General features: G+C 37.9%; 1 pseudogene; it reads right to left on the minus strand.

The window, feature by feature from the left end:
- Positions 1–1,809: 1,809 nt before the first annotated feature.
- On the minus strand, positions 1,810–2,594 carry LOC100688146 (annotated as a pseudogene).
- Positions 2,595–11,527: the final 8,933 nt, after the last annotated feature.

Consider the following 11,527-nt stretch of genomic DNA (forward strand, 5'->3'; position numbering starts at 1 on the left):
TTCCCTATATTCTTAGTCTACTGAGAGTTTTTGCCATGGATGGGTGTTGGATTTTGTTAAATGCTTTTTTTGCATCTATTGGTATGTTCATGTCACTTTCTTTTTTAACATATTGATGTGTTGGCTTACATTAATTGATTTTTGAATGTTGAACCAGGCTTGCCTACCTGGGATAAGTCCCACTTGGTCATCGTGTATATAGGCATACCTTGGAGATTTTGCAGTACCAGACCACTGCAATAAAGCAAATATCACAATAAAGCAAGTCGAATGATTTTTTTGATTCCCTAGTATATATAAAAGTTATATTTAAACTATAGGCTATTAAGCATGCACTCTGCACTAGCATTATGTATTTTAATATTTTGCCATGTTCACATTTGCCTTCATTCCCTAGGTGTGTATGTGTATGTATGTATATATGTGCATGTACATGGATATAAATACACACCACATGAAGGTATGCTGTGAGTCCCAGGATCAAGTTCCGCATTGGGCTCCCTGTATGGACCTGCTTCTCCCTCTGCCTATGTCTCTGCCTCTCTCTGTGTGTCTCTCATGAATAAATAAAATATTTTTTTTAAAAAAAAGCACAGAGGTAGATTATGCAGTGAGTTGTAATCTTTTTGCTCATGATGGTTCTTGCCTGGATGTTGATAGCTGCTGACCAGGGTGGTGGTTGCTGAGGATTGGTGGCTGTAGCGATTTTCCTAGTATAAGGCAACAATGAAGTTTGCTGCATCATTGGACTCTTCCTCTCACAAATGATTTTTCTGTAGCATGTAAAGCTGTTGGATAGCATTTACCCACAGTAGAACTTCTTTAAAAATTGGATTCAATCCTGTCAAAGCCTACTGCTGCTTTATCAACTAAGTTTAGGTAATATTCTAAATGCTTTGTTGTCAATTCAACAGTCTTCACAACATCTTCACCAGGAGTAGATTCCATTTCAAAGTACCACTTTCTTTTTTTTTAATTTATTTATTCATGATAGACATAGAGAGAGAAAGAGGCAGAGACACAGGCAGAGGGAGAAGCAGGCTCCATGCAGAGAGCCTGATGCGGGACTCAATCCTGGGTCTCCAGGATCATGCCCTGGGCCAAAGGCAGGCGCTAAACCGCTGAGCCACCCAGGGATCCCCCAAAATACCACTTTCTTTGTTCATTTGTCAGAGTTTCTTTGCTAATTCATATGAAGCAGCTTCTCATCCCCTAAAGTTTTATCCTTAGATTGTGGCAATTCAGTTACATCTTTAGGCTGCACTTTTAAATTTAGTTCTCTTGCTATTTCCACCACATCTGCTCATACTTTCTTTACTAAAGTCTTGAACCCTCAGATCCATGACGGCTGGAATCAACTTCTTCCATACAACTATTGATGCTGATATTTTGACCTCTTCCTATGAATCACAGATGTTACACATGTTCTTAATGGGATTTAGAATGATGAGTACTTTGTAGAACATTTTTAATGTACTTTTCCCAGATGCATCAGAGGAATCACTATCTATAGCAGCTATAGCCTTATGAAATGTATTTCTTAAGTAATGAGACATGAAAGTCAAAATTATTTCTTGATCTGTTGATTGCAGAATGAATATTGTGTTAGCAGGCATGAAAACAACATTAATTTCATACATCCCTATCAGAGCTTTGGGTAACCAGGTGCATTGTCAGCGAACAGTAATATTTTGATAGGAATATTTTTTTTCTGAGTGGTAGCTCTCAACAGTGGGCTTAAAATACAAACCATATTGTAAACCATAATTCTTAAGGGCCCTAAGATTTTCAAAATGGCAAATGAACATTCTACTGGAAGTTACCAGCTGCAACAGCCCCTAACAAGAGAGTCAGCCTGTCCTTGTGCTGTCCATAATTATAGTCAAATAACATGTGGTGGTCTGTATGATGGGCTGAGCCATTAATAAATGTCTTTAAGATTTGGAGAACATGGAAATTGCCATCATGAATGGAAATTGTCCAGATATTGATCAAGATGTACAAACTGAAATAAACTACCTGTGTAATGGAAGGATGAAAGAGTCTATATGGCAAGGCGGACTCTGAAGGAAGCCATCCAAAGGGTGAAAAGCATGACTTGCAAATGGAGTAGGAATCTTCCAGAGATGATTTGGTTTGTATATGTGCTTATACACAAGTTCTATGATGAAGGCCTCTATGAATCCAGTAGATCAGCATATTAGTGAAAAAGAGGAGGGGGAGTATACTAACAATGAGCCCAAACCAGCCACCTGGAAACTCTCCAGGGTCATCATATAGTTTGCTGTAATCTCTCAACTCTAGGAGAAACAATGAAACAGTGGGACTATTAAATTATGGCAGTAATTGGACAATAAATGTAATCTCTCTATAGACTTTATTTTTAAAAAATCATGGATGCTTCATTAATAAATGATCACAGACAAAATAATAACTCAGTGTTGCAAAGATGAAATAAAGTATATAAGCACCAAGATTTGTTACTTGATCTGGAGACTAATAGTTTATCAGAAGAGGTCATCCTCGGACCATCAGGCTGGATAGAGGTATGGCGTAAAAAAATAATAATCTGCAAAACTGAGCACAAGATCCATCTTAGCTCCTAAAGAGGGTCTGCAGATTCAGTCTCTGTGGGATTGTAAGATGCCCTTTTTCCTTAAACCTTATGATCCAACCTCTGCCAACTTTAGACTTTTCTTCTGCAGATTTCTCACTGGTCAGCCTTCACAGAAATGAAGAGAGTTAAGGCTTTGCTCTGGATTAGGCTTTGGCTTAAGGGAATGCTGTGGCTGGTTTGATCTTCTATCCAGACCACTAAAACTTTCTCCAAATCAGCGATAAGGCTGTTTTGCTTTCTTATCATTCACATGTTCACTGGAGTAGCACTTTAATTTTCTTCAAGAACTTTTCCCTTTTTTGGCTCACTGCTGGGTGTAAGAGGCCCAACTTACTGCCTGTGTCAGCTTTTGACATGCCTTCTTCACTAAGCTTAATTATTTCTAGCTTTTAAAGTGAGAGATGGGTGGTTCTTCCTTTTACTTGAACACTTAGAGGTTATTGTGGGGTTATTAATTGGCATAATTTTAATATTCTTGCGTCTCGGCAAGTAAGAAGGCCAGAGGAGAGGAAGAGAGATGGGGGGGGGGGGGGAGGTCAGCCAGTAGAGCAGTCAAAACACATACAACATTTATCAATGAAGTTTGCTGTTTTATATGGCCACAATCGGCGGCACCCTACAATTGCTATAGTAACATCAAAGATTACTGATCACAGATCACCATAACAAATATAATAATAATGAAAATGTCTGAAATACTGCAAGAGTTACCAAAATGTGACACAGAGACATGAAATGAGCAAAATGCTGTTGGAAGAATAGCACTGACAGGCTTGCTCTGTGCAGTGGCCACAAACCTTCAATTTGTGAAAAACACAGTATCTGTGAAGAACAATAAAATAAAAGCATGTCTGTACTGTGTATATTTTATTGTACTTTCTCTCTCTCTCCCTTTTATGGGGAGAGGAATAGAAGGAGAGGGAGAGAGAGAGAGAGAGACTCTTAAGCAGGCTCCATGACCAGCACAGAGCCTGACACGGGGCTCGATCCCAGACCCAGAGATCATGAGCCAAAATGAAGGCTTGGGCATTTAACCTACTGAGCCACCCAGGCACCTCCTACTCTACTCTCTTCTTGCTTGCATGGTTTCTGGAGAAGTTGCATGTAATTCTTATTTTTGTTCCTCTGTAGGTAAGGTTTCCCTCCACCTCTTTTCAGGGCTTTTCAAGATTTTCTCTTTAATTTCAAAGTGATATGTCTGGGTGTAGTTTTTGGGGCAGTAATTCTGCTAGGTGTCCTCTGAGCTTCCTGAATCTGTGTTTTGGTGTCTGACTTACTTTAAGGTAATTCTCAATCATTATTGTTTGCACAGAATTTCTTCTATTCCTTTCTCTTCCTTCTCCATCCAATATTTCCACTATGCATAGGTTCTCTTTCATAGCTGTCTTACAGTCCTGAGATATTCTGTTATGGTGTTTTGTTTTCCATCTTTGTTCTCTTTGCTTTTCAGTTTTTTTTAATAATAAATTTATTTTTTATTGGTGTTCAATTTGCCAACATACAGAATAACACCCAGTGCTCATCCCGTCAAGTGCCCCCCTAAGTGCCCATCACCCAATCACCCCCACCCCCCACCACCTCCCCTTCCACCACCCCTAGTTCGTTTCCCAGAGTTAGGAATCTCTCATGTTCTGTCTCCCTTTCTGATATTTCCTACCCATTTCTTCTCCCTTCCCCTCTATTCCCTTTCACTATTATTTATATTGCTTTTCAGTTTTGGAGGGTTTTGTTAAGGTATCCTTAAGTGCAGACTCTGTTCAGTCTACTAGCAATCCCATCAAAGGCATTCTTTATTTATGTTCTGGTGTTGTTGCTCTCTAGCACTTCCTTTTGGTTCCTTCTGAGGATTTCCCTCTTTCTGCTTACATTACCTATCTGTTCTTACATGCTGTTTACTTTATCCATTAGAGCCCTTGGCATATTAATCATAACATTTTAAAGTCCTGGTCCAATAATTCTAACATCCGTGCCATATCTGGTTTTGATGCTTTCTCTGTCTTTTCAAATTGGCCTTTTGGCCTTTTGGTATGCTCTGATGATATACCAGCATATCAGACTCTGCTTAACTAGTTTCCACCGAGAGCAGGTTTGTTAAGAAGAACAGTATCTTCTGGTGTATTTCAAAATGATTCATCTTCTCAAACACCCCTTTTGGACACACAGGGGCATTTTTATTAGAGATTTACTGTAGGAACCTGTTCAGGCCCCTACCGGTAAATCCCATGAAGTTATGGGGCCTCCTGATGACTAGGTCTCCATAGGGCTTCTAACTCTCAGACTCATCTACACTGAGCCTCCAGCAACGTGTCAGTTACAGTTCAGGTTTTCCTTCCCCAAAACTGGCTCCTGAGGCAGGCAGTTTCTACTTGTTAGCCTCTATTTCAGGAAATTGTTATTCTCTATATTTGCTCTAGGTCTTTCCAATCACTGGGGTAGTGATTTGCTGTGTGTCCCTCACCTCTCTTATGTATCCTAGAATTTTGTTGATATATCCATTTGCTCAGCTTTTTGCTACTTTGCAGCTTCAAGTCTCCTTATGTGCAGAGCCAGAAACTGGAAGTGTAGTTGTATTCGTTTTTATTGCTGCTGTGACAAATTGCCATAGACTTAATGGCTTAAAAACAACACATATTTATTATCTTATAGGGTTGAAAGTCAGAAATCTAAAATGGCTCTCACTGGGTTAAAATCAAGGTATCAGCATAGCTGTGTTCCTTCTGGAGGCTCTAAGGACATCCCTTTGCTTACTTTTTCCAGCTTCTCGAGTCCACCTGCATTCCTTGGCTTGTGGCCTCTTCCATCTTCAAAGCCGGCCTTGACTGCTTGAGTCTCTCTCCCATCACTTCACTCTGATACTAACTCTTCTTACCTCTTCCACTTTTGATGACCGTGGTGATTTTGTTGGGCCCACACCAGGCCCTCTTGGGTAATCTTTCTATTTTTCAGTCTGGACATCAGCATCCTCACTTATATTTGCAACTTTAATTCTTCCTTGTCATATAACATAATATATTCCCATGTTCTGGGGATTAGAGCATGGGCATATTTAGAGTGCTATTACCTTGCTTACCACAGAAGTCACGTAGCTTGTGACTTTTAAGACAGCTTTTCAGATAACTAATGACTCATATAAACAAGTACTTGTAGTGGTGGAGATCATGCTTTGTTTCCTGTTGGCTGTTAATATTGGCATAAAAATGGCCATTCTATTTTAGTTCTTTAGCTTTCTGATTTGACTCCTATCAATTTTAATTTACAAAACCTAATCTACGTTGTGTTTTAATATATCTAGTATGGTACCTCTTTATTTTATTGAGGTCACCCAAATAGCTCAAATTAGTAAAGAAATCAGTGGACTTAATTATATTCATTGTTTTGGACACATTTGTCACATTGGTCCAATTTGTCAGATGAGCAACTTTTGTATATATGTCTAAGTTTCACGGTTACATGTTTTGATCAAAGATAAAGGAACAACTGCTAATATAAAAGTTTTTTAAAGAAATTATAAAAATTATATATGTTTTAAAATATAATTTATCTTACATAAGTTATAAAAGTCATATATTATATAAGCTTTTAAAATCATAAAACAAATTTTATAATTTAATTGGTATTCAAGTAAAGTAGATAAACAGTAAAATATTTTTTGTTTTTTAATGTAAATTTTTGCCCAAGTGGAATTTATATTTATACCCACCATGTGGGGAAAATGACTAATGATTAGATATTATATTCTGTCTATTTATACATAATTGAATATTTCAAGACATCCATCAGTTATTCCTAGAGGCAAAGTCAAGCACAAATACCTACATTAAAAACAATTCAAAAATTTTATTAGCTTTTACGGTGTTCTATCCTGGATACACTTAGGATTTTTTCTTTCAATAGCTTACCTATATTCTCAAAGAATGGTTGCCATTGACTTAATTTTTTAATTTAATTCAATTTTAACTTTACTGAAATTACATTTTAATAATTTACGATGATCTCTGTTTAACAAGCTGTAAACTTTATAGGCATATCTGTCTTTATCTTAGCAGCTACAGATGGCTGATCCCAACTGCTAGCAACTTTTACAAAATATAAATCATAAGTGGGTAGAAATGATCCTTTGGAGCCCCTTCTTATGTTAATCTACAGGTGTTTGCGTTATATATGTATGTTTCAATGTTGGAGTCTCAAGATCTCAAAAAGCCTTAGTGAAAGCATCTTTAGAACCAAATAGAAGTGTTCTGTATTTTAACTGTCTTCCATTTGAAAATCAAATCCAGAACAGGCTATTGCAGGACCTAAAAATTTATATAACGTAACCCTTGTTTCTGTCATGCTCCATTATTTATGTACTATATTCCGCCACCACTGGTTAATTAACTCCCTTTGTCCTTGGTATCCATGTGGGTGTTACTACCAGTCACATTTTACTCCTAGGCACCTTGGAAAAATGAGTATGTGAATGCTATGCCTACACACGTTCTGCATACAGATCAGGTTGCACGCCACTAAAGGAAAGCAGAATGTAAGGCAGAGCTTCCCTGATGAGACAAGAGAGGTAAGGAAATGTTTTAACCAGTGTTTTGAACCTAGTTTGTTGAATTTAATTGAATGAACCTGGGTTAGAAAAGCAAATATCGTAAGGTCTGTGGAGGATGCAAAGATAAATATGATGCAGCTCTACCTTTTGGGGTGGAAAATCCAGAGAGGCAGGTGGATTTGTAACTAACTCTAAGGCAGTCAAGATGTTATAATAGAAGTAAGGGAAGAAGAGATTGATTTCAGTTTTAATTTTGTTTTTGAGAAAGGTTGTGGGGTTTTGAGATGGGTTGTGTGGTATTTTTTGAAAATCTTTTTAGTATTATTAGTATTAAGTAATTACAGACTCATAAGTTGTAAAAATAGCATGGAGAGATCCAATGTACTCCTTGCCCAGCTTCTCTTAATGGTACCTGTTATAGAACTAGTACATTAATCAAAACTAGGAAATTGACACTGATACAATTCAATTAAGTAGACTACAGACTTCACTGAGTAATCTTTTAGTATGCAGAAATAAAAGAGGGAAGGAGAAAGGAACTCTAGGTTGAGGAAATAGCATTTGGTTGAGTATAGGTCATGAGAGACTTTGGATTATTCAAGAAACCTGCCGGAAGGGACTTTAACAAGTAAGCCATTCCCTTTCACTTTATAAATGAACTAATGAGGCCCAGAGAGATTAGACAACTTGCTTATTTCGTTTTCTTTCATTGGTTAGTGACTGAGTTTAGGTATATTTATACAGCATACACCGGAGTGCTGGTCTCCAAGATCTTAGTCTAGGAATATTCCTTCCCAAACTGTTTTCTTAGGTGGAATAAATAGATGGTTATTCTTTGAGAACCTCTGTTGAGATCCTCCCTTAGGCATAATTTTTCCTCCGAGTCCCTGGAGCCTAGTGCAATATCTGACACACAATAGATGCTCAGTAAATATCTATTGAATGAATGAACCACCGAATTTCTTTTTTAACCCCTACAACTGAAGGAGAGGCGCTTCAACCGAGGATAAAAAGAAAATAAATCACACCCACAATTAGCTCACTGCAGTGGAATTCATTACTAAAAGTCAATTTGCAGTTGGGCAAAATGACAGCTGGAAGAAGGAATTTGAGCAGAGAAACACGTTTTATTTGAATTATGATGAATTAAAAATGTACACAGGCAATTACTCCTATTTCAGCTACACTGTGCAGTAAATGTGTAAATAAAAGGTGTGAGTGTCCATTGTGGAAAAAGGCGTATTCTCCTTTTCTGATTTTGAACACATGCATCAGATGTCCCTTCATAGGGATCATTATCGTTTTTAGCTTAATTCCAAGCTAAAAAACAGAATCATTACGGAAATACTGCTTTTCTTATTGAGCAATCTGTAGGATAGCTTGTTGCCAAATTAAGCAGCACACAGCACTTGTTAACTTAATTAGCAACCTAACGGCTGAACCTCAGCCTGACAAAATGCACGTTGCGTCGGATGGAAATTGCAGTGAAACTACAGCCACTTCAAAAGAAACACAATCCTGCGAATATTTAATTTCCCTTTTGGGCTAAAAGGAAAACCTGATCACCTGGGAGAATCTCCCACTTCCTGTTGCAGCCCAAACCACGTTACCAAGAGTCAGCACCTTAGAGGTTGTGCAACACTCCTTTTTCAAAGGCTGTGTGCAAGAGAACTCCCAAAGGGCTAATGGATATACTTGTGCCTCCATTAATAGCATGGAAAGCAAACTAATTAATTAGAGGACACACTGAATAAACTCCATTTATCACCAAATGGCCCAAGTGATAAACAAATTATTTAAGAGCTTATTGAAAGCAGACATCAAGAAGGCAATTGTCAAGGATTCAAACTGATGTGTTTGTGAATATCTCTAGAGTAGCAGCAGTTTCAAGGCCCCTTGCTGGGGACAGACATGGAGATTTTATGTGACAGAGGATTTGTGTAGGTTGACTCACCAACAGATCTTAAATTGTTGCTGGGTTCTCTCTCTTCTTTAGAATCTGTTAGTCCTTCTGGCTCAGATGTAATCCACTGGAAATAATCCTCCTGTTCCTGATTTTTGGAAAACAGAGGCTCAGCTCTGATATGCTGGTATGAAATGGGCAAAGGTGTATTCATGATGTTATTCTGGCATTTCAACATGCAGAATTTTCTGCCTTCAGGCTGATGTGTACTTTAAGTGAACTATGAGAGAGAGGGAGAGGAGGAGAGGGAGAGAGAAAAGAGAGACCTAGGAGCAATGAAGACTGTCATCATTTTTATTATATACTGACAATATCTATGTGATGGGGCTTAGAGATTTACCTAACAAATGCTTGCTAATTTCTATAACTATTATATATATTTTTAAAAATTTCCCCATCATCTGTTTTTGGTATGCTTTAGGTCTCTGGTAGATAGAAGAAAACCATAGTACATAAGATAAAGTGGGTTTTCCAGACGGGTCACTTATTCCTATTATTATTATTATTATTATTCTGTCTGAGCCTCTTTTCTCATGTAACCTGTCATGTCACTGCATTTTGCCAGAGCCTTACAAGCCTTCATTGATTCTTCTCTCCCTCTCACATATACAAAAACGCTGACGTGTCTGCAGTATATTTTGTGCCACTGAACACTCGGAAAAGGCCTTATAAATGGATGGCATTGTTGTTGTAAGTGGTTTACCCAAACTAATTTCAATATTTGTGTGTGAACCTGAGTTAGTTTTGAAAGTCTGCTACTTGTAAATGATATTAGCTATTATGAAACTAAAGAAAGGAATTTCTAATAATTTGGGGAGTTATTGTGTGCTGTTTGATTATGGGGGTTAACATTGATTTTGATATGTGTTACAACTGAAAAAAAAAATGAGAAGAAGAGTTCGTTCCTGTGTAGGGATGACACAGATTTCTCATGTTCTCTCTCTACGTTTCATGGCATTTTGTGTCTATCTTCATGTAACAGTTGATACTTTATAGATCTTCTTGATCTGATATGATGGCTCAATGAGAATATGAATTCTTGGGTGATAGGGACTATGTCCTTTTCATTTTATTAGTTCAGCCCTTCCCATATATGTGGTACTCTAGAAACTGGTGATGGTTTTGTTAAATGAATTACAAGTTCTCCTAATCCCTGTGTACTCTGAAAATGGCATCTGATAATACACCTTCTGTAAGTCAATGTTTATTAATTCAGCCAGAGTGAAGCATGTAGTTCTGGGGACAGAGATAGCTGATGAGCTCTACTAGTTACCGGGGCTTCTTTGTCCTATCAGTATGCGGTCACCTAGAAGTGGAAATGGCTCATGTCATGGCAGCATCCAATTTAGACTTCGCCTTATCTTATGGAATAATTCTAATTTATATCCAGCATACCTCAAGGTATCTCTAAAACTATTTATCCTGATATTAGGGAGGTGACATTGACATTATGCAGTGGAAATTATTGTCGATTAAGGGTCAGTGGATTATAGTCCTATAATCCTGTCGTAGTTTTAGGTCTATGATTTTTGGAAAGATTCTTAACTTTTAGCTTTCAGTGTCTTCGTAAGTCTGGAAAGAATGTTGTCATTTCTTTGTAGAGCATACTTTCTTACTCTTTGTTTGGATCTAACCCTCTTTGGCATGTGGTTTGTGGTGTGAACAGTAGAGAAAAGTGAAAGAGAATTATCACCAGGGTGGGAAAAGAAAACATTCACAACACACTTTCCAGTGTCCATGCCCTCTTGTGTTTTCCAGATGGGCACCAGGTCATTTCTAAAGAGAGCCATCATAGATGTGATCACAGCACAGCTCTGTGGCAGTCCTACGTTAACGCTTACCGTAAGTTTTTGGGATGGGTTGTCAGCTTCTGATAGGCTCAGTGACAGTTGTTTTGCTCATTAGGTGTTATCTGAATAATCAGAATGATTCTGTGTACTGCTGCTTAGTGCCCCCCAAAATAGCTCCTGAGCTGGACAATCTGAGTGAGCCAAGACTGGTATGATATCAGCATCCCTTCTACTCACTCTGGAAGAGTGAGACTGAGCCCCAAATACATTTTGAACCAACCATCTGAATTTTCACCCCTCCATATCAGCATCTTTTTCTAAGTATAAAGATACGAAGTGTGCTCAGCAGCAGCTTGTACTTTTTACAACTCTGAAGTATGTGTTCTTTACAAAGATAATTTCATATAAATGTTAGGGCTTTACCGTTTTAATCATTTTCGGATATTTTTTAGTTGTCTTTTAGATGCACGCTTTCATACATTTGTTTTCTGTAGATTAGACAAATAAATGGCTGTTCTTATTTTTTTAAATCTGTCCCAACTGTTAAGCTCCTGGTGTTTAGCTTCAAACTCACGCTTCCATGCTCTGCTTCGTCGTGCTGGAGCTGGGACTCTGCAAAA

Source organism: Canis lupus, chromosome 1 (genome assembly GCF_011100685.1).
Source record: "Canis lupus familiaris isolate Mischka breed German Shepherd chromosome 1, alternate assembly UU_Cfam_GSD_1.0, whole genome shotgun sequence".
In the NCBI taxonomy this organism is placed as follows: domain Eukaryota; kingdom Metazoa; phylum Chordata; class Mammalia; order Carnivora; family Canidae; genus Canis; species Canis lupus.